The sequence below is a fragment of the Cervus canadensis genome, chromosome 22 (assembly GCF_019320065.1).
Source record: "Cervus canadensis isolate Bull #8, Minnesota chromosome 22, ASM1932006v1, whole genome shotgun sequence".
NCBI lineage: Eukaryota > Metazoa > Chordata > Mammalia > Artiodactyla > Cervidae > Cervus > Cervus canadensis.
In genome coordinates this window covers 45,769,178-45,793,353 of record NC_057407.1, presented here as the reverse complement: position 1 = coordinate 45,793,353, position 24,176 = coordinate 45,769,178, and the positions used below count along the sequence as shown (strand labels likewise).

General features: G+C 47.0%; 1 long non-coding RNA gene across 1 annotated transcript; it reads left to right on the top strand.

Moving 5' to 3' along the window:
* Positions 1 to 1,545: 1,545 nt before the first annotated feature.
* LOC122425086 lies at positions 1,546 to 23,338 on the top strand. The gene is made up of 3 exons (XR_006264690.1): positions 1,546 to 1,647; positions 2,866 to 2,964; positions 23,232 to 23,338. It is a non-coding gene; the product is annotated as an uncharacterized LOC122425086 (long non-coding RNA).
* Positions 23,339 to 24,176: the final 838 nt, after the last annotated feature.

Here is a 24,176-nt window from a genome sequence, read left to right as displayed (position 1 = left end):
GACCACAGTGATAGAGGTGTTATTTACTTGCTAAGTCGTGTCTGACTCTTTGCAACCCCATGGGCTGTAGCCCTCCAGGCTCCTCTGTCCATGGGATTTTTCCAGGCAAGAATACTGGAGTGGGTTGCCATATCCCACATTAGGAGGGCACCCACATCGCTACAGCCCTGACTTGTGTTTTGAGCCTCCCACTATCCATGAAATATTTCCTCTGCTGTCCTCTCCCAAAGAAGGCAAGTCTGCAAAGCTTTAAACCAGATCTCTGCTCTTCTGCTCAGGCCTCGTTTTTTTTTCTTCCTCGTTTCATTTTTGATTGGAGTATAACAGAGATGCAGGAAAGTGCACACATCTGATATTTACAATAACACAAAACTGATATTGGAACCATCGGTATATCCACTGCCCAGGTGGAGGCGCTAGTCATAGCAGCCTCCTGGGTGTTGTCTCCTCTTGGCCTCTTTTCCCACTTCCTACATCGGAGAATCTCTTCTGGCTGCCTGTGGGGCCAACAGTACCAGGCAGCGCATAGCTGGGCCAGTGCATTTCTTACCCCAGGGGTCACTCCCTCATCACCCCCACCCCCACCCCCGACCTTCTCCAAAGAAGTCACCACCCTCAAAGACCCAGCCGGCTTCTTAGTTCTTCCCATCTCCATTTTCCTGCATCTCCACTTCGGCCTGGACCTAGGTCCACACCCGAGCTCCCAGCAGCACCACCCCACCCTCTGAAGCCCCAACACAGTCCAGAAAGAGTTAAACTCAGGCGAGCACCAGCTCCACGCAGTTAATCCCGGATTCTCGGCACTGATCTCCGCGTCTGTCATTTGCATTTCTCTCTTTTGTGCGGCTTTTCTTCCTCCCCGTCTGCGGCCCGGGCGCCCGCATTAGCATACGGAGCCCGGCGCGGGCTGCAGGGACCCCGCTGCGCGCCAGCCTGTGCGATCTGCAGGCGCCATCAATTTTTCAGCACTTTTCTCATTTCTCATTACAGTCAGGCCCATGCGGCTCCCCACTCAACACTCTCCTCGGCCGTCCTGTCGGCGAGCTCGCTAGCTCGCCGGGGGCTGTCACGTCCCTCCCTTGCACGCCCTCGCTTGTTGGGGCTCCCGCCGTAATTAATCACAGTATTAATCCTGGCCAAGCTTGTCTTCCTGAATAATTGTGTCAACGCGCTCGGATGTCTGGGCCCAACAGAAATGCGACCAACTTTGAGCACTGGACGGTATCCCTGCGCCCAGGACCCCCGCGAAGGCCTGAGGTCCGTGCTTACCCCTTGGCGCAGGCACACGCGTGCACGCGCGCCGGCTTGTACGGCACTTCCAGGCACAGGCTCTGCACGGAGCGGGAGCCACCTGTGAGGAGCAGATTGATGGAGCCCACGAGAAACCGCGTTTCTTCTCAAAGTAGGCCGTATTGTAGGGAAAAAATGGGGCTCAAGAGGATGGTCAAGTCTCAGGTTTCCTTGAGTGCCTAGACAGTCGCCAAGGCAGGGTCCTTGGCTTTGGGCAGGAAAGCGTTCAAGAGCAAGTGTTAGTAAAGTGAAACATGTTTGTTTAGAGAGACACTGGCGGAGTGTGGGCCCTCTCAGAAGGCGAGAGCGGCCCTGGGAGATACACGCTCCACAGACAGAGTTCACACTGTCTCAAAGGTGAGAAGAGGCCCTGAGGTGTGGGGGTGGCTAATTTTTAGGGGCTGGATAATTTCATAGGCTAAGGAATGGGAGGAATGTTCTAGCTCTTTTGGAGAAGCAGAGGGGATTCTAGGAGTTGGGCCGCAGCCCTCTTTTGGGCCTTTTATGGTGGGCCTTGGATCTGTCATGGCGCCCAGGGATGTGCCGTTCAGTGTATGCTAGTATACAGTGAGCACATAATAAGGCTCAAAGTCTCCCGGAAGTCAAGTCTTCTGCCGTCTTGGGCCTAGTAGGTCCTAACCGATTTCTGTTGTATCTGGTCTTTAATGGTTGTGTCATACTTTTAATGGTTGTGCCCTGCCCCCTTCCTTCCTGTCTAAGAAGCATGGCCATACCATGAAGTTATCTTTAGGTACCGAATTGGATGGTTGTCATAGCGATGTGTGCATTATTAAGAGAGTGTTGTTCATCCCAGCAGCTAATCTTATAATGAAGCTGCCTCATTATCAGGTTGAGGCAAAATAGGCTTTTCTCTCCTTTTTTCTGGGGTGGGGGGCTGGGGTCCAGTGGGGTCCCCAGGTTCGGCTCCATGCTGGATCATGGAGTTCCAGCACGCATCTTTTGTTTGATTACCCTGTCCTTCTTCTCTGCTCTTCTCCGGGACAGATGCAGGACGCAGGGACTAGGCAGGGCTCATCCCATCACCAGTGCCTGCTGTAGTTTGTGAAGCACTTAAGAGCAGCTGAGAACTGTGTTGGCCCAGGCACCTGGAGCCTGCGTGAATTAAAATTCCAGATTGGCGTGCAAACAACTGATTGCTCTGCTTTTCTTCTGCACCTGTTTCTCTTGCCTTCACAGCCCCAGGAAACCAACCTAAAGGACCAGCTAGTGCTTTTTGTATCACTCCACCACCATTTAGAGGGGACTTCTTTACTTCCCAGTGGTCACTGCAATTTTGTAAATTTTTAAGACTCATTAGAAGTCCACCATCACCTCAAGTTTGGGTGCCTGATGACTCTTTCCTTTATAACCAGGTGTCAGTTAATTTTAAATCATTTTGGAATTGTTTGCCTTTGCTTTCTTTGTCTCTGGTTTTGTTTTTTGTTTTTTTGTTTTTTTTTTGGTAGATTGTTACAAAGGTCTGTTGGGTTCAAGTTTAGATTTCATGCTACTTGTGAATCTCAGCTTCCCTTTTCTTGTATAATTATGCTGCTTTTAATTTTGCTTACCATGTAGGTTAGGGGAGCATTTCCCACAAAGAAAAAGGAGCAAGCAAAAAAAGTAAGCTGCTGCCAAGTACACCGTCCGGTGAGATGGTTGTCATGCATCTAAGAGGTGAGTGCAGAAAGGGAGCGGCTTGTCCTCACTTTACTCGCTGTCAGGTCATGGTGAGCAGAGTTGCTGCCCTCCCAGGGACAGCCTTCGGGATGCCCAGGTGCCCTCAGCACTGCCTGTCTCCTGTCCACCAGTTCTTCCAGAGCCTTCAGCAGCCTGCCCTCCAGCCCTGAGAGGCTAGCATTTTGTGGCAGGTTTTTTCAGAGCACAGTCCACCGATGTTGTGAGGCTCACCCAGGGTCTGATTAGAAATGCAGATCCTAGAGTTCCCTGACCAACTGGATTTGCCATTTTCAACAAGTTCCTTGAGTAAATATGACGCCCATAGATTGTTTTTTATGAGCCTCTGTTTAATTTAACAGTGCGTTTCCTTTTTCTTTCCCTCCTTTTAAAAGTAATATAGCGAGATGGTGAAGCTGGTTCAATGAAAAGGAGAATTAATCCTGAGTTGCCAGCCTCCCTCCTCAGGAACTCCTAACATTTTTGGTTTTTAAAAATACATCTTTTAAGAGACATTCTTTACATATTGTTACATTATTATTGTTGTTTAGTCAATAAGTCGTGTCTGACTCTCTGCGACCTCATGAACTGTACCCACCAGCTCCTCTGTCTGTGGGATTTACCAGGCAAAAATACTGGAGTGGTTACCATGCCCTCCTCCAGGGGATCATCCCAACCTAGGGATCGAACCCATGTCTCCTGCATTGATAGGAGGATTCTTTACCACTGATCCAGCAGGGAAGCAGTAACTATTTATATAAACTACTTTAAAATCCGTAATACATTGTTCTGTCACTTGCTTGCTTCCCCATGAGATGTATCTTGGCTATGGTTTCATATCAACATATTGAGATCTTCCTCATTTAAAAAAATGAAAAAAAGAAAAAAAAATTTAAAAAAAAATGGTGGCCCAGTACATTTTGTATGGAATGTAGTAAGTTTTATGGGTTTTAGTGATATTTCTTGTCTCAAAACCAGAGTTAGAAATGGTTCTTAAAGAGAGTTTGAGCTGATATTTCAAAGTGGCATCCACAAGCCCCCTACTGAGCCCCCCATTGGGCGGAAAGGTCAGGCCACTTGGGGAAGGGCAGAGGGTTGTTCCCTTCTGACCAGGGGATTCTCCTTTCTGAAACAGTCAAAAACATGGGCCTTGTGGTGATTCTGTGAGTGTCAGAAACCATTTCTGTCAGGAACTGTACCGCATTTTCTCCTGAGAGCTGATGGCATGGTTGTCTCCTGGGTTTAGACACAAACTTGGGACAGCCATGCCCTCACTGGACCTGGATGAGGCAGGGACTTGGTGGGTGTGGGGTCAGATGCCACAGGAACAGAAAGTGCCTTTCCCAGCACAACGCCACCCTGGGGGGTGGGACAGAAAATCAGGAGCGGTCTTGGGCAACCGCCAGTTACAGCAGCCATCCTACAGAAAGGCTGATGAGAAGGAGAGCCAGTGTCTCCCGAACTGTAGTCAAACCTGGACTCAGAGTGTGAGCGGAGGGACTGGGCAGCCTTTCTCAAAGTGCAGAAACCCTGGTGTCAGGAAACGAGGAAGCCAGTCTGGAAGGCAGGGACACAGGAAAGATCGGGAGGAAATGAAGGAGTCTCCTCCAGTCACTTGGGGAAGAAACAGTGGGATTTCGCACTAGCACTGCTTTGTACTAGGGATTATTTTTAAAGTGTCTCATAAAGGTGGAAAAGAAAAGAAGTGAAGAAAGTGTTAGTCACTCAGTTGTGTCCGATACATTGTGACCCCATGCCAGGCTCCTCTGTCCATGGAATTCTCCAGGCAAAAGTACTGGAGTGGGTTGCCATTCCCTTCTCCAGGGGATCTTCCTGACCCAGGGATCGAACTCGGGTCTCCTGAGTTGCAGTTACCATCTGAGCTACCTGGGAAGCCCATAAAGGTGGAAGGATGATATTAAAACAATAGAAATGGATATTTGTATTTTTAGTTCCCTCACTTTTACCACAGTGGTCTCCCCTCTACCCCCAAACCTTCCAAGGGTCTAGGCGACCAGCCTGAAATAATTGTTTCAGGGACAGAAGTGACAAGCAGAAAGCAGAACGTAGCCTGCCAGTTTCTTCCTGACTTTGAGCTCCACAATTCGGGGCCCTCAGGGGATGGAGGGCACTTGGGCATAGACAAAATGCTAGGGGACATGGCATGAGGAAGGGGGATGTTTGAGGGGAGATGGCTTCTCCCTGGGTGGGGGTAAAGGGAGCCAGAAGGAAAGTGATGAAGGATGGGCTCTGGTGGTCTTAGAGAGAGGGGCCCCAGCTCTGGTTTCTCGGTGTAGCATTGGGGAAGCAGCCAAAGCCAGCACAGGTCGATGAGACCTGAGAGGAGGCTTCTGTGTTCTTCCCTGGGTGGATCCCTGGGGAAGTGGGAATATGGAATGTTTCCGAGGATTCTGTAACCCCCGTGTGGCCTGGCACAGAAATAGAGAGAGGGCCTGAGGGAGCCAGAGGACAGGAACACGGGGCGGCTCAGCCACAGCTCTGTAGCCTGGTGGCTGGGATGTTGGGCTGGGGATGTCCCTGCTGACACCTCAGGGGGCAAGTGACGGGCCCACCAGTTACAGCATCTCCATCCATCTGTCCTTGCTATGCCTTTAGCCTGCAGAAATCCCCAGGAACCTGGACTTAAACCACGTTACTGTGAGTTTCTCTGGAAACAGATCCCGAGACGAGGATTCACCTGTGCATGCGTGCTAAGTCGCTTCAGTTGTGTCTGACTCTGTGCGACCCTATGGACTGCAGCCTGCCAGGCTCCTCTGTCCATGGGATTCTCCAGGCAAGGATATTGGAGTGGGTTGCCATGACCTCTTCTAGGGGATCTTCCCGACCCAGGGATGGAACTCGCGTCTCTCGTGGCTCCTGCATTGCAGGTGGATTCTTTACTGCCTGAGCCATCAGGGAAAGTAAGTAGTTTGTCTGGGAGGAGATTCCAGGAAGTGGAAGTGAGGGGGTGGGGGGAGTGAGCCAGGGGAGGAGGAGAAGCCAGTGGAAGGGGCAGCAATGAGCAGGTTAGCCCTGCAGGAGCTGGGGCTCTGTTTCTCTGGGGACCCTGGGATGGCTGGGTCTCAACATGGTCTTCCTCAATGACCTGGAGGCCAGGGCGCCTCCCCACTGAAGCAGCAGAACAGGGAGGTATGGTGGCTTCTGCTCGGCTTGGGCTCTGGCAGCATATGTGGACCCTTGTGGACCTATCATCCGCCACTGGGCTAAAGCCACGCGTCTGGGGAGACGTGGTGTGGAGCATCCTGAGTGCCCGCTATGCAGCCTGGGGAGGACAGGGGCCAGCAGTTGCCTGAGTTTGGGTTACCATCGCCCTGGTGGAATGAACTGGAGAGAGACATTAAGTTGGGTACTAGAAAACTCTAGAAAATTACATCTGTGTTAGTAGACTGATATTTTATTTATATCTGCTTTTATGTGAAATATAGGGTTAATGTCAGTCTAGTATAATGGATAGAAAATAACTTTTAGAGTCAGATCATCAGTGGATTCAAATTCAGGTCCTATCACTAGTGGCTGGGTAACCGTCGGTTGGTCGTGTTCTAACCTTCATTCCTGCGTGTGTCAAAACGGGCATGATGACACTTAGCTTGGAGGTTTTGAGGGGATTAACAGTGGCTCATGTGAAAGCCCCAGTGATTGGTTTTCAATAGGTATCATTTTACTAAAGCTTAGTTTTACATGAAAGTAGTTTGCAGTTTTACATTTTATTAAATCTCCTTTACTTGCTGTTTGTCTACTAGAATCTCCTTGTTATTGAAAAAGTTCTTAGCAAAACTGTTGTTGCTGGGGACTGTTGTAAACAGTGTAAGGAGTGAACCACAGTGTCATTGTCCTCATGGCCCTGGAGTCTGGCACAGTCGTACCAGGGAAGCAGGACACTTGGAGGGTGGCCACTGTGTCCTTTCTGTCCAAGTATGACGCATGTTACACTCAGGCTTGTTTTCCCGGATGACCTTTGGGTATTAAGCATTTGACTTGGGTATTTGTTTTTGGCTTGGAAGCCATTGCAGCAGAGGAATTCCCTTCCTTTCTCCTTTCCAGCGTCTCTCCCCACAAGCCAATAAAGCCTGAATGTTCCGTAGTTCGCTGCTGCAAGTGGTGAGACATGCATCTGTATCAGCAGAAGCCAAATCGACTGCAGCTGGATGGAGCAGTGATCAGGGCGGAAAAAATGGGCAGTGAGGTGGCTGCACCGCCTGGTGTTCGGCCCTCGTTAAAAACTGGCTGACTCAGTGGAAAGACTCTTGCAGACACAATGTCTGCCGTCCTCAGAAGGGCTGCCCTGGGAGTGCGGTGTAGCCCTTGTGCTGAAAGCAGGGTGTTCTGGGCATCCTTGTCCCCCCACCCCCCATGGTGCCCAGCATGGTGAGCCTTTGCTCCCATGGGTGGCACTCACTTTGGGGCCACCTTGATTAATGTTATAGATATCTGAGCACACTCAGAACTCTTGGTAGCCCCTCCTCAGCCACAGTGGAAGCCTCAGTGCTTCTGTGAGGTCCCAGGAGTTCAGTTGCTGGAGCTGGAAGTGACGCCCTGCCAGCTCCTCTTTTGAATTCATTAGCTTTCATCTGATGTCCTCAGTTTCCATTCCAGCTGGAGTCGGCCTCCCTGCTCAGTCCTTTGGCAGAATATCAACTTGGTTTTTCTGTTTTCTTTTCACCCCTGGATGCTTTCTCTTAGCTGCACTACCCAGGCTTCTTGCCCTGAGGGAGTTTATCTCACTGGGTGAATCACCGTGTGTATTAGTCAGTTTCTGTTGCAATAGGGCAGCATAACAAAGAGCGCACATTTATTGCTTTTGCTTATTGACCTGTGGGACCTCGAAGGTGGCTCTGCCTCAGGCTGTGGGTCTCCACGGGGCTCCTTCACCTAGTACCAGTGGCTCTTGGGAGCATGCCCTTCCCATGGCAGGTGGCAGAGGCTCAGGGGGCCAAGTTTGATGAAGCAAGTGCATTGAAAGCCACTGCTCACCACACCTCCACTGACATTCAACAAAGCAAAGCAAGTGGATAGAGGTGTGCAGCCCTCCTTGTCTAGTGGGGGGCCCTGCAGAGTCATGTGGCAAAGGATGTGGGTGCATAATGCCGTGGTGGGGGTGCTGAAGGGTAGGAAGCAGTAGTCCAGTTTACCACCTTGTGCCAGGCAGCCCGGGGCCATCTGCCGAACATCTGACTTCCAAGGAGATTCATGCCCCTTTGGTGGTGAGTTGTCTTTCTGTGAATTACCAGAAGATGCCCCTTGTGGGCAGATGGACAATCAAAGGTACTCCTGCCTGCGGGATGGTACAGCCCTCGTCTGGGGGGTTGGCTTGCCAAGGGGAGGATGGGCTGGAATCCAGTCCCCACTCACTCCCTGGGCAGGCACCCTAGAGCCAGGTCAGCCTGCAGGTCTGTGCCTTGTGACCCTGGGCATACCCGGGGGTGGCTCACAGGACCTGAGGAAGCACTGTTGTCACAACTGAGTTCAAGCTGTGCAGGGTGGTGCAGTCTGGGGGTAGTTTTCTGTAGTTGTCAATCCACGCCAAAAAAAGTGTGTTTTTTTTTCCCCTTTTTTGACCCTACCTTCAGAAAATAAATGAAGCCTTTTCTTTCCCAGAAATAGCCTTGCCAACCAACCACATAGGCCAAACCCAGTGTAAAAGGGACGATATAGTTGCAGAACATTCATAATTGTAGAGTAGCCCATCTGTCTTTGAAGAAAGGCCTTCTTCTTCTTTCCCTGGGAACGACCGCATAACCCGCAATTACCCTCACATTCCAAAGTCAGAGGCCACGTCATACTCTCTGGACAACAGTGATATCAGGTTCTGACAGTCCAGTCTCCCGAGTGCCATGGTCTACCCTAACCAGTCGTGCAGTGCAAGTGAAGAGGGGGTGTCCTCCAGGATTTGTGGGGGCCACGTATGTGCGCATGCCATGCTCACCTTCATACTTCCTGATTACCAGAAACACCACAGGATGATTGGAACTCCAGTGCAGAGGAAGACTCAGGCTTTGGCAGATGGCATTATCAATCTGCATCCTCAAACTGCTTGATACCCTCACCCTTACCCATCATGGGTGGGATGTTGTCTCCACCCCTTGAATTTGGGCTTGGCCATATGACTTCCTTGGGTCGGTGGTCTATTGACAGAAACGAGTGGGTACCACTTCTAAGCCCAGGCCTGGAGAGGTGTCAGACACGTCAGATCTTTCTCTTATGCTCAGAGAAGACCTTCTCAGTATCTGCATCCCACTGAGTGTGGGCCCTGGAATGAACACATGTGGAGCAGAGATGAGCCAAACCTCAAGGAGGGCCAAAGCTTGAGGCAGAAACACTCAGCCAAACCCAGCCTGGATCTGCCAACCCCCAGATGACCTGGGGACCCACTGGCGTGTGAGGGGAAATGCGTGATCATTGCTAAGACTTGAGGTGGTTTTCTGGCTAGCATTAACTGCAGCAACAGTTCACGGATTCACTCGTCTCCTGATGGAATGCCACAGTATGTTGACCTTGGACACCGGATGTGGCTGGGACACAGGAAGCACCCCAGCAGAAAGGCCACTCTCTTTCTTTGACTTGAGGGCTGAGATCTGCCTGAAGGAGAAAGTGTGTGACTCAATTAAGATACAATTAAGATCCTCCTCCATGGCCTGCCTTTCATCTGCTGCCCTCATTATCCTGCTCCCTTTTCTTCTCACCGTGGGAATGGTGCTGCCGTTGCATGCTGATGAGTTTGTCTGTGGCCCAACTTCTGAACTAGAGACGTCTGGGTAATTAATTTGGATTTAAGCTCCTCCAGCCAGCCCTTGATAGAACCACGACTGAGTGCTTCGGAAGGCCTTGATTTCTCCTGGGCACTTTTTGGGTACTTAGAGGTCAAGAGTCATTTGATACCTGTCTATCTACAGTCAGTCTCAAAGTGAGTTTTGAAAAATGTATGAAAACGTACAGTGGTTTCAAGTGACTTAGCTGACTCCTGGGAAACTCCCCCCCCCCCCCACACACACACCCATCCCCCAACATGCTCTGAAGTGTTTTGCATTTCATCCTTACATCTTTTAGTTACCGAGCAAGTCTCCCTCATGAATGTGTGAAATATTTGCTGGGCACAAGGCTTGACTGGAGCCCAAGCAGAATATGGACACCTTGACACAAGGCCCCTGTTGAAGGAAGGTGATGAGCAGGGAGACATGAGGCTATAACTCCAAAGCACAAGGGGAGATGAGCGCGAGAGGGAATAGTCCCGTTTCACATGTTACTGTTTCTGAATATTCAGTGTACTTTCCGACTTCTCGTACTTCTTCGCCTTCTGTCTATCAGCTTTGAATCTTCTCTAAGGCCTAGTTCTCTAGATTTCATGAGGATTAAATGAAGCTTCTCATGCTCAGAAATCTTGTACTTACTGCAATGGCTTTCAAAATGTTTGCTGTGTTCCATAGTAAGAAATCAATTTTGCATCAGTTCCTAACACACACACACACAAACAGTTTTATATGAGTTTAAAGTTTCACTCTGTCTTAACCTGGGTTCCCCCAAAAGTGGACCTCAGGATAAGGGTTCATGTGCAGGTGGTTTATTTGGGAGATGATGCCAGGAAAGACTAGCAGGGGAGTGGGGAAGTGACCAGGGAAAGGAAGAAAGACGTTTGAGAATGTATTATCAAGAGATGCTTAGTTTGATTGAGGCTCTCTGGCAACAGTTTTTGTGGGAGCCATCTTAAAATTGGCCCCCAGTGATCCTGGCCCCGCAAGTTCATGTCCCCTGTGTAACTCCCTCCCACAGTGAGCTATGCATGTGGCCCATGTGTCCAGAAAGACATGGCAGAAAGGAGTGATGCCATTCACGATGGGCAGCCTCCGAGATGGCCTCAGTTATCTCCCCTTCCTGAGGCCATGCCCTGTGGAAGTCCTTTTCCTGGAGGAGGGCCACTTGTAACCAGGAAGAAGTAACTCTGTTCTAACCAAAAGACTGTAACAAAGGCGGCAGTTCTCACTTCCGAAGATTAGGTCCCAGAAAGACTCTGGCTTTCACCTTGCTCTTTTCTCCACTGACTCTGAGAACAAACCAGCCCCCATGCTGTGAGCTGCCCTATGGAGAGACCCACATGGTGAGGAACTAGTGTCTCCAGAAAACAGCCTCCAAGGCCCTGTGATCCGCCACTAGCCCTGCAAGGGAACCTGGAAGGGGATCCTTCCCCAGTCGAGCCTTGTGATGACTTCAGCCCTGGCTGCAGCCTTGAGAGAGACTCCGAGTCAGAGGCACCAAAAGGTACCCCCTTCCCTTCACTAAGCTGTCCCAGATTCCTGACCCATAGAAACTGTGACTTAATACATTTTTAAGCTGATAAATCTTGGGGTCATTAGTTATGCAGCTGTAGATAATTAACACAGCGTCTGATTTTTGAGGCAAGGTCACAACAGACTTTACTGTTTATACGTTGGTCTCTCTTGGATTACAGCCCTGGGGAAAGCTAGCCGCAGATTGTGAGGACACTCAAGAAGCCATATGGGCAAGTGTGTGTGGTGATAGACTGAGGCCTCCTGCCAATGGCCAGATATGTGGATGAGCCAGCTTGGAAGCAGGTCATGCAGTCCCAGTCAAGCCTCGGACTGACCGCAGCCCCAGCCGACATCTTGGTTACAAGCTCATGAGTTACCTGGAGCCAGACTGGCCAATCTCAAGCTGCTAGGTTTTGGGAGTAAGTTCTTATGCACTCAAAGATAATGAATACAGTGTAGAACAAGTGACTCAGAGTCTGTTCTGCCCAAATGAGAGATGCCCATCTGTCAGTGGATGCGGGCTGCTTCCCAGGGGTGTTGATTCACCCCCTGGGGGCAGAGAGGTGTTTAGTGCAGAGGAAGCCTGCAGGTATAGAGATGCAGGTTCTGGCAGTTGGAAGTCAAGCCTGTGTGTACCCAAAGGTAGAGGTGAGGAGGTAGGAGTCGGGGGGGTTCCCAGAGCCTACTAACTCTCAAACTCAATTCAAATCTCATATCTATTACTTCCATTCCCCCAGGCAAGCTTGGAGCCCCTTACTTTCTTTTTAGAGCCTGGTTCCTGCAGGATGTTGTCCCTGGTAAAAGGGAGAGAAGTCAAGCATCTTTTTCCATAATAGTCTCCTCTCGGGTGCTCCCTTTGATGGGCATTGGTGTTTCTTTTTTTTAAAAAAGAAATTTATTTTTATTTACTTATTTTGTTGTGCCAGGTCTTGATTGCAGCATGTGGGATCTAGTTCCTTGACCAGGGATAGAACCCGGGCCCCCAGCATTGGAGCAGAAAGTCTTAGCCTCTGGACCACCAGATAAGTCCCAGTGATGGTGTTTCTTGGGCTGACTCTGACCGGTTATTGATGCTCTCTGTGACCCGAGTCCAAAGGCTAGGCTTGCTTGTGAGGGATTTAGGTCTGGAAGGGCCCTGTGGTCATTCCCTGATGAAGACTGACTGCTCCCACACCCCACTCAGCTTTCACCGTGGAGCCTACCTCTCAGCCTCCTGCTGCCTGCCCTCCCCTGCCTGGCATACAGCCCAGAAAGACGAGTCCAGTCCCGTCTGTGATGTCTGCTTGATCTGTGGGGGACTTACCAGCACCGTCCTCAGCAGACAGGCTGTCCCAGGCGCTCCGCTCCTGTCACGTGCCACCTCTCTAGGCGTGTCCCTGCTAACGTGGGCACAGCTCGTGCCTGGGACTTGAGGGGCCAGACTTGTAGGAACCCTCTGGTAGGAATCCCGGATCCCTATCTTGAAGCCTTCTTCCTTGGCTTTGAGGAGGGGTCAGGGGGAAGAGTCACACTCATATCCAGCATGGCCTTCCAGTTGTGGCTGCACCGTGGGCCCCAGCTTCTGTTTCTGGAGGAACAGTCTTGTCCAGCACCTGATCATATAAATAAAACCCCTTTCTCAGTGCCGACGCAACTTATACTCCACAAATCCTCACTTTCCTCCTCCTCAGTGTCAGGGATGGGACATGCACCAATGTGGTTGGCCAGAGGACGTGGGTTTAATGCAAAAACGGGACTCGGAGGGAGGGAAAGGAAAGAACGGGTGCATTCCTGCTCCTAGTGCAGTTTTGCATGGAGTGGGTGCTCACGGAGCAGGCTCAGGAGCCTTTTCAATAGGAAGCAGGTATACAGAGAAACAGAGGTCAGTGTCAGTCTCTGGTGTTGTGGGGGACGCGGAGTGGTGGCCTTGCCTGGTCTTCAGTGGCTGCCCCCACGAGCCAGGGCTCCCCCTTCCCCGGCACCAGGCACTGCCATCCTGCTTGCCTCTTTTCTGTGAAATGTGGGGAGATGCAAGGCCCTTGCCACGCGCCCTCCCTTTTGGAGGCTGCCTTGGCTTCCTCCCCTTCTCTTTCTTCCTTCCTTTCTTCTTCCATCCGTATATTTCTGTATCTACTACAAAGGTCAGAAAAACAAATCAATGAGAAGAAGGACCCAATAATCTTGAGACCTGGCTCGGGGATGGGAGGTGGGGAGGGAAGCCGCTCAATAAAATGAAAGAGAATTTGAAAATTCCCTGAACCAGGCACAGCATGGGGTCCCGATCAAAGGGCCAGGCAGCTTCAGCTTCTTGTGTGCGGGAACTGGATGCTCTGAGCTGAGGAAGAGACAGCCCCTGGCCTTGGCCCCTTTCTCCCGCCCGCCCAGCATACACACGTGCACCTACACTTCTTGGACTACCACATGACTACTAAAGAAGATCTGAGCATGGATTTCTGGAGTCAGAGAGGCAGAGGGGAGAAGGCCATCGGGAGCCCGCTTAAATCCCTGTGAAAGTATTAGTTGCTCAGTCGTGTCCTAGTCTTTGCGACCTCATGGACTGTAGCCTGCCAGACTCCTTTGTCCATGGGATTCTCTAGGCAAGAATACTGGAGTGGGTTGCCATGACCTCTTCCAGGAGATCTTCCTGACCCAGGGATTGAACCCAAGTCTCTTGCGTTGCAAGCAGATTCTTTACCCTCTGAGCCACCAGGGAAGCCCTAAATCCCCATAGTGGTCCCATTTTCCAAGGCTGTCTCATCGTCCTGTCCACGCAAGAGGGTTCAGACGCCCTCTGAGGACCAGACAATTGTATTAAGGGTGTTCCAAGTCCCTCCTGGCTTTTTTCTGAAATGACCTTGGAAAAAGGTGAGAAAATAAAAACCCATTAGTATGCAAAGAGTTGAATCAGCTTTTTAAAGCCCCTTCCTGTGAGTAGTAGCTCTTCTGTGAAGTCCTTCCTGATCTCTACCACTCCCCCATCCCCCACCCTGGGCTTGATTGAACATTTTCCCCTTGAAGCACCCACTGTACACCAGTAATCTCCCACCAGAGTGTGAAGCATCTGGGGTTCTTTATCATTCTTCATGACTAGTCTGTCTCATTCTGTTCTAAGGGGGCCAGTGATAAAGTAGATCACGGACAGACTGGACATCACCCCTTATTGGCAAGTGACCTTGAACAAGTGATGTAGCTTCAGTTTCCTTATCTGTAAATTGGAGATGATAAATGTAATTCTTCTTTTGAACAGTGGCTCTTCAGATATATGAGGGTAGGTTTTGTCCTTCAGGCTCTGCTATAATATTTTTGCATTTCTTCACTATATTGTGTAGCTTCCAAAAATCCAAAAATGTTTTGAGCAAGAATAGCATTGTCAGCATCAGGATAGAGAGTCTGCCCTTCAGGGAACCTCACTCGGATGTATGATCTGGCATATTTGCTATAAAGTGGCTCATTGTTTGATATGATGCTTACTGTACATCCGTGTAGAAAACATGAAGACTTCCCTAGGTACGTAGGTGAAGGCAACATGTGTGCATGTCCATATTTGAGTGCATGTGTGTGTATAAGCATCTGTGTTTCTTTATGAGTGCATGTGATTATTTTCCTGATTCTTTCCAAAGAGTTTTGAGGTGGTTTGAAGATGAAAACAGAATAGGAAATGAATCATTTGCTAATAAAATGGAATAAAGATTATGGAAAGGATGCGGAAGTAGGTACTTTAAGATGTCTGAGTTGAACAGATTAAAGGTGCAGGAAATTTGGCTCTTTCTTGAAAGTTAAGGCTCTAAAACAAAGCTTTATGGTTACCTTTTTTTTTTTTTTTCCAAAAATGGTTTTGTTTCCTGACTACTTCCCACTTGTAGTAAGTCAGAGTAATGGCAACTAGATCCAGGGAGATGAGAAATTTAAGTAGGCTTAGGAGTTGGTAGTCAGCATGTTGATTTGTCTCTTTTCTCATCTACTTTTGTTTGTTTCTTAGTTCAGTCGCTCAGTTTTGTCTGACTCTTTGCGACCCCATGAATCGCAGCACGCCAGGCCTCCCTGTCCATCACCAACTCCCGGAGTCCACCCAAACTCATGCCCATCGAGTCGGTGATGCCATCCAACCATCTCATCCTCTGTTGTCCCCTTCTCCTCCCGCCCTCAAGCCTTCCCAGCATCAGGGTCTTTTCAAATGAGTCAGTTCTTCCCATCAGGTGGCCAAAGTATTGGAGTTTCAGCTTCAGCATCAGTCCTTCCAATGAACACCCAGGACTGATCTCCTTTAGGATGGACTGGTTGGATCTCCTTGCAGTCCAAGGGACTCTCAAGAGTCTTCTCCAACACCACAGATCAAAAGCATCAATTCTTTGGCACTCAGCTTTCTTCACAGTCCAACTCTCACATCCATACATGACCACTGGAAAAACCATAGCCTCGGCTAGATGGACCTTTGTTGACAAAGTAATGTCTCTGCTTTTTAATATGTTTCTTATTTATGGAACAGCAAAAACAAAAATCCTATATTTGTAAGCCAGTGTCCACATTATGCCATACACAAAATTCTTAGAGGGATAAACTTTATTCTTTCTATAAACTGAAGCCCCAGAGCATTATGCCTATTGTATAGATATGCTGCAGTTTATTTATCCACTTTCTTATTGGTGGATATTAAAGCTGTTCCCCTGGATGGTCTTCCCTGGTGGCTCAGATGGCAAAGAATCTGCCCACAATGTGGGAGACCCAGGTTCTATCCCTGGGTCAGGAAGATTCCTTGGAGAAGGGAATGGCAGCCCATTCCAGTATTCTTGCCTGGAGAATCCCATGGACAGAGGAGCCTGGAGGGTGTCAGTTCATGAGGTCTCAAAGAGTCAGGCACCACTGAGCAACTCACACACAAAGCTGTTTCCACTTGGGACTTTTATAAATAAAGCTGCTATGAATATTCTTGTACAGGTCTTGTGGATTTATGTTTTCATTTCTCTTGAGTAAATAAATATCAAGGGGGTGAGATCGCTAGTTCATGGAAGAGGTGAGTGTTTCAGTTTCACTAAAAAGCCAAGCGGTCTTCCTCAGTGACTTTCCTAGTTGACACTCCTTCGCCATGGTGTCAAGGAGTTCCATTTCCCACTTATCCTCACTGATACTGGTGTTGTCCGCATTTGTTGGTAGCCGTTCTAGTGAGTCTGTAGACGTCTTGCATTGTGGTTCTGATTTTCCTTCCGTTGACAGTCAGTGACTTTGAACACTTTTCCCTATGTAATCTGGCCATTGGAATATCTTCCTCAGTGCCCAAAGGAATGAGCTTCTGCTGTTCACAATAACAGACTAATTTCAAACACATTATGTTGGTTAAAGAAGCCAGACAAAAAGGAGAACGTACTATATGATTTTGTGTCCCGTAACTTGACCGAATTCAGTGATTAGTTCTTAATTTCTTGGTCTAGTCAGGGTTTTCTCTACAGAGCATCATAGTATCTGTAAACAGTGATAGGTTTACTTCTTCTTTTTCAATTTGGGTGCCTTGTATTAATATTTCTTTTTCTTGCCTAATTATCATGGTTGGGACTGATCTCGGGTGGCCTCAGCTTGAAGCAGGGTTTCAGTTCCTGGCCAGAGATTAAGGTTGGACCACAGCAGAGAGTGCTGAGTCCTTGCTTCTAGACCATTGGTCAGTGACAAGGCCCTGGCCCTTCAGCTTTGCAGAGAAGAATTCCCACAAAGACAGAAAGTAGTTAAACAAAGTGTTTCTTGGAAGGAAAGAGTACAGTATGTGGATAGACACAGGGGTGGACTCGGAGAGTTGCACTTTTGTATATTAAATAGTTTAACACAGTGTATCTTGTGGGTTTCCTTTGGCCAATCATTTTGATTTAGCTGGTTATGAATCTGTGTTTGGTATATATTGGGGTCCTCCAATATGTGCATGCACATCTCTCAGCCAAGTTGGATTCTAGTGAAGAGGCCTATAGGAAGGTTGATACCATTCCACTCTTGACCTCCAAGGGTCTTATTAGTCAGGAAGGTCTTCTTGACTTTGGGAGTGGGGAATATGTGGTCTTTTATCTCTTATCTGGGCAGGTTCAGCCTCTCCTGTTATTCTCCTATAATCTTCATCTTGGAGTATTGGTCCATAGGGAACAGACTTCAGCTGCTCACCCTGGAGCCCATCTATCTCCTGTCTCAGGACTTCCAATACTATGTTGAACGAGAATGGCGAAAGTGGGCATCCTTGTCTTGTTTTTGACCTGAGAGGAAAAGCTGAAAGCTTTTGGAGAATGATTTTAGTTATTTTGCTATTGGAGAATGATTTAGTTATTTTGGAGAATGATTTTAGTTATTGGTTTGTCATATATGGCCTTCATTATGTTGCAGTATGTTTCCTCTATATCACTCTGTTGAGAGTTTTTAATCATAAATGAATGTTGAATTTTGTCAAGTGCATTTTGTACTTTTCTGCATCTATTGAGATGATCATATGATTTTTATCCTTCCTTTTGTTCATGTGGTGTATCACACTGATTTGCAGAATATGAGCCATCCTTGCCTCTCTGGAATATATCCCCTTGGTCATGGTGTATGATAAGAAGGAATACTTTTTATAATTTTATAAAAAGTCACCATTTAAGTCTACAGAGGCATTGTGGTGAACATCATGTCATGAAAAGCTTTTCATGAGCAAAGCCTGCCTGGGTATTTGTTGAAATAGCAGTTTAAGATCATTTTGGCAGAGAGACATCTCTTCCTAAAGATAGAAGCCCAACTTGAAAACATTTTTTTACTTGTTTGTTGATTCCCGCTCCCCTCTTCTATCCATCCATTCATCCATCCATCCCCCATACAACCAATATTTTCTGTGTACTTAGACTGATGAATACTATGCTCTCAGCTAGCTTCTGGAGAGAAATTGGTATTTTTTTCCTTCTAAGCTGGGGATGCAGTGGCATTTTTATTTGTATGACCCTGCCTCTGACTCTCCAGGACTCTGAAACATCTCTGACCAGGGTATGAAAAACACCCTTGCTTTCCTGGCTGAAGAGCACGGCTCTGCCTTTGGGTATACGCGGGAGCTGAGGAAGGCTCGGTAAGGCAGTGTTTTCTCAGCTCCACACTGTCAGCTCCACTCTGTCTGTGGTTAAGGAGTCTTGCTGGCTTCAGCTCGTTTGTGTTGCTGCCCTGTCTGGTCTTTGGCACCAGAGGAGACTCCTGGTGGATCGGGCGTAAAACACCAATTTAGACTTAATTAGAGAATAATCTTGCGTTCTGAAATAGAAAAAAAGAAGAAGATTGGGTAATAACCAAAGCAATGATCTCTTACATTTGTATAGCTCTTACCCACTTCTGACCATTTTTAATTTTTCTATTGCCGACCAATAGGAAGGTAGGGGATAGATATTACTATTATCATTTTTTTACTGTGGTAAAGACCATATAACATAAGTATACCCTCCTCACAGAGTTTAAGTACACAGTGTAATATTATCAGCTGTGGACTCAATGTTGTGTAGAATTTCTCTAGAGCTTTTCACTCTATACCCATTGAGCAGTCCCCATGTCCCTCTCCCCACAGTCTGTCAAGCAGGTGCTACTTTGTGTTTCTATGAGTTTGGCTACTTTAGATAGTTCCTCTAATCGGATTCATGCGTTTGTCCTTCTGTGACTGGATTATTTTTTATGGTTGAATAATTTTCCATTGTATGTATATGCCACATTTTCTTTATTCATTCTACTGATGGACCATTTAGGTAGTTTCCATCTTTTGGTTATTGTGAATAGGGCCACAGTAAACATAGAAGTCCAAATATCTTTTTGAGATCCTGATTTCAGTTCTCTTCGATAAATACACAGAAGAGGGATTGTTGGATTATGTGTGGTAGTGCTAAGTTTTTTGAGGAACTTCTGTAGTAGGGGTGGGGTGGGCACAGGCCCATTAACACCTGGTGGATACCACTTCACCAGTGGTCAGCATTGCTGTGACCCATTTGCTCAACCCGAGGAGCTTTAGGTCTGCTGGGTGCTGGGTACCTGGCTCCCTCAGTGATGATGGCCAGATGGGGTCTGGGGGCCTGGTTCTAAGGGCGTCTTGGGCTGAGATCTGCCTCCTCAGCTGGTCTGGGCACTGGCAGGAGGACCCAGGCTAGGGGCTGCACCAGCACTCCTGGGCAGGGTGACTGGCCTGCATGGGGACCCCTCCTCTTAGCCAGGGCCTGGGCCTGGGCCTGGGCGGGTGAAAGTTGAGTCTTGGGACCTTGAACAAGTGAAATGAGAGGTAATGATGTTGCTTTGCTTACAGATTTGTTAAGTGTTATAAGTCACAAGGGGGAATGGAGATAGAATTCAGTGCCTCGGTTTCCCTTATTTGTATAATTCTCAAGGCTGTGACCTTTAAGAATATTACAACTTTAGATAAAAAGTTGCAGAACAGAGAATAACATTTGTTTTGATGTAAGTTGAAGTTTACAGGAACATTGTGAACAAAAGTTTCCACACAAAGAAGTTTGCGACAACTAACCACATCCCTCCCTCACCTATAAAAGGGCTTTACTGAAAGCCTTCAGAGTTCAGAGATTTTAAGGCATGAGTCCCCCATCTCCTTGCATGGCCCCACAACAAACCTTTCTCTGCTTCAAACTGTGACATTTCACTATTGTTTGATCTCCGTGTGCTTTGGACACATAGACTTGCATTCAGTCACACTTTCATATTATTTTCCATGGTGGTTGTACCATTTAGGAAAGTGAAAAAGTCGCTCAGTCATGTCTACCTCTTTGGGACCCTATGGACTATATAGTCCATGGAATTCTCCAGGCCAGAATACTGTAGTGGGTAGCCGTTCCCTTCTTGAGGGGATCTTCCCAACCTAGGAATTGAACCCAGGTCTCCCACATTGCAGGCAGATTCTTTATCAGCTGAGGCTCCAGGGAAGCCCGGAGGTAGATATTCTTAATCTGCCTCCTAAATGGTGTACTCCTGATGCACACAGGAAATCCCAATTCATGGACCAGCTGGACACAGCTTCCCTGCTAACTTCTGACATTTATAGAGCCTCAACAGATGTAGTTAGCCAAGCAGTCCCAGAATTTTCTTGGGATGGGGACATTCCCATTAACTCTTAGCATCCTTGTTCACCAGCACTTCCAACCAGCTGTTCTGGGAGCTGGAAATTTAGGGATATGGTAGGCAGTCAGTGGCCCTCTCACCAACAGGAAGGAGAGAAGGAAAAAAAGGCTCAGAGAGATAGAGTGACTCAATTAATTCTCCTGGCTGGGCCAAGAATAGATGGCAGGGCCAAGAATAGAATTTTTACGTGATCAGATGTCAGAGATTTGTCTCATAGCAACTGACCTCTTGTTGCAGTGTAGGATTCTTATTTCACAATCAAGATTTCAGTCATTTCCTATTAATCTTTTTATTATTTATCATGTAGCAGTGGAGTTTGCAGAAATGAGATGATATCATGTGAGTTGAAGAGGACCAGGCTTGAAGAGAAGTGGAAAAATGATTCCTAGTTTGCTATATGATTTCAATACCAGATTGACATGAAGCAGGTGTTTTCAAAGAAGGGCCATGGCTATAGATGGAAAGTGGGAGTGTGGGGCACTAGTGAGGACCTGCTCCTACTCAGACTGAGAGAGCAGTTGGAGATGTGGGTGGGCTAGAGCTGACTAAAGGCAGCATCAAACTGGGTGGTGCTTGGATATAACAAGCAGGTTGAAGACTTCCGTGGTGGCCCAGTGGTTGAGAATCTCCTGCTAGTGCAGGACATGGGTTTGATCCCTGGTCGAGGAAGATCCCTTGGGCCCCTGTGTGCTGCAGTTACTGAGCCTGTAGCTCTAGAGCCCATACTCTGCAGCAAGAGCAGCCACCGCATTGAGAAGCCCACACTGCACCTGGAGAGCAGCCCCCTCCACCACAACTGGAGAAAGCCCACTTGTAGCAACAAAGACCCAGCACAGCCAAAACAGAAATAAATAGCATTTTTATATAAAAAATCAGGCTGATGTTCACTCTAGCAGGAAAGGGCCCTTGGATGGGACAGTGAGGGAGACTGGAAGCTTGGCTTGGAATAAAGGCTTGACCTGGAAGGTGAATTGACAAGCATCTGTCTAGAATAAAAACAGACATAGAGAAGGCATTTGAAAGACTGTTTAAGTCTTAGGGCAGAGAGAAACAGACTCGATATTGAACTTGATATTGGATCTAACACAATGCTTTGTGTGTAGTAGGCCTTCAACATATATTGGCTCCTCAAAAGATGTTGTGTAGTAAAAATCAAATGAATCCAAATAACCTCAGGGCAATTCTAGGTGAACATCTGTATAGAGTAGAAGGATCTTTGCAATAAGGATGCTAATGGCTTCTTCATTATAAAAATCGTGGTCACCCTTGTAAAAGCAGGGGTGCAAAGACCCAGAGTTCCTTTCCAGTCCTATTTGGTATTTGATTTTCTCCTTAGTGAACTTGTGAATCACCTTTTTGGAACTCCCTTGGTTTCATGTCATACATTTAAAAAACAATAGGATAAATGATCTCTAAGGCCAGTTCTAACTCTGAGTGAATGATTTGTGTTAGTACCAAATTTCTCCATAAATTATCCTGTGTTTTTGTCATCTCTGAGGTCTCCTTGATTTACTTTAGCTCCTATGGTTTAACTCTGTAGATACCTGTGTAGGTTTTGATGTCAGGGGTTATGTAAGGGCAGTTCCATGCCCTTTTCTAGCAGAAGACTGTCCTTGGTTGACAACTTCAGCAAGAACTATTCCCAGGAAGGCCTTGGCATGGATGTGAACCAACTGTTTTTTTCTTTTTTTTTTTTTCTCAAAGGCCTTTGTACAGAACTATAAAAGTGAAGGTGAAAGTGTTAGTCGCTCAGTCGTGTCTGACTGTTTGCAACCTCTTGGACTGGAGCCTGCGAGGCTTCTCTGTCCGTGGAATTTTCCAGGCAAGAACACTGGAGTGGGTTGCCATTCCCTTCTCCAGGGGGTCTTCTTGACCCAGGGATTGAACAAACCTGGCTTTCCCATGTTGCGGGCAGATTCTTTATCATCTGAGCCTCCAGGGAAGCTCTGAACAGAACTGTGGTAGATGGCAAACATGGCCATGGTTACTCTCCTTCCCATATTTACAATGTGACTTTGCAACTCCTCTTGTCACGATGTGGAGTTCATTTACTTACACTCTCGGTCTGAGATGGCTCTGTAACTTAATTTGACCACTGCAAAGTGGTGGCAGGGACACAGCGCCTGTTTTGTGCATGATCAGCCATCATGTGACAACACAGGCTAGCAAGCTAGAGAGTGACAGTCATGTTGGATGGAGACAGGCCGTCTTAGCTGAGGCTGTTCTGTCAGTCAGTTCCCAGCTGACCTAGCAGCTGTCTGCAGAGGTGTGGATGAGGTGAGACCAGAAGAACCATCATCTGAGACCAGTTCAAATCCTTAAAAGAAAGAATCATGGGTGTTTTAAGTTGTTACATTTTTGATGATTCATTACATAGCAAAAGTCAACAGATAAAATCTGTAGACTGTACAAAGCCAGGAGTAAACACTGCTAGAAAACATGCACTTTGGGTGATTGTGACTTGTTGCTGTAGGTTCGCCAGTTGCAATGACTATCACTTTGGTGGAGGTTAATAATGGGAGAGTCTGTGCATGTGTAGGGGCAGGGAGTATATGGGAAATCGCTGTACCTTTCTCTCACTTTTGGTGTAAGTGTATAACCGCCCTAAAAGAAAAGTCTTTTATTTTTTTTAAATTAACAGATAAAAAGAGGTGATTAGGGAAATGACCAGTAGAATCTCCAGAATCTAGTGTAGTTGCCATGGAGGCTCAGTATGACCCTTTGTGGCAGAGAGAATGCTTTGTGCTCTGTAAACCATTTCATTTTCTTCCTGGCCATACAGGAGTACTAAATCTCCCAGTCTCCTTCCAAATGTAACGTGAGCAGAAGTAATGAGTGTCGTTTCTGCGCTGGAGCCGTTGGGTGTTCAGTGTACTTTCCTCAGAGTCTCTTTACTTCATTTGCCAGCTGGATGAAACCAGGGCGTCATCAAAGACCGTGAGATGGAATCAGACTGCTTTGAACAGGATGCCTCAGCGGAATCCAACTTTGATGTAAGTCATTTTATGTTTTTTGAAGCTACTGAGGTTTGGAATTGTTTGTTACAGCAGCTGGCATTGTTTGCCCTGACTAATACCTAGTCAGAGACAAGGTACAGTAAATGCTTTAGTGCTCTGATGAAATTTATTTTCAAGAGATTCATTATATTATTTATTGTAAATACTACAATATAAATTAAAATTAGATACTATATCTACATGCTTCAAAAATTAAAAAGATATAATAAGATTTGGAATGAAAAAAAAAAAACTTCTTTTCATCTATTATCTAGCCATTGAATCTTTTCTTTCAAGGCAGTGTTACATAGTTCCTATGTTTCCTTCAGAACTATTTTGTGCATGGGCAAATAAGTGCATATATATTCCAGATGTCTAGTATATACATATATACATATGTATTTTGCAAATGGTAGCATATTTTGCATATTGTTTCCTTACTTAAAAAAGTTTAACACTGAATTTTGGAGAACTTTCCTTATAGTACACAAACAGCTTTTTCCCCCAACTGTGTACTATTACATTGATGGACATATTATAATTAATTTAAGTTGATTACCATTTTGTCAGATGCTGCAATGATCCCGTCCTTATACATATGCCATTGCTCACAAAAGTGTGAGTTTGCCTTAAGGAAAAATGAATTAGAATGAAATAGCATTATGCATTTGTATTATTGCAGGAGGTTTCCAACTTTCCTTTACAGAGATTTTATAGTTTATGCCTCTGTCAGCAATATATGAAATGCCTGTTGTTCGACATTGTTACCAATATAATATGATAATCAATGTTTTGATCTTTGACAGCTGATAACTTTTCGATTGTGAGTACACTGTGAGTCTTTTCATGTGTTTAA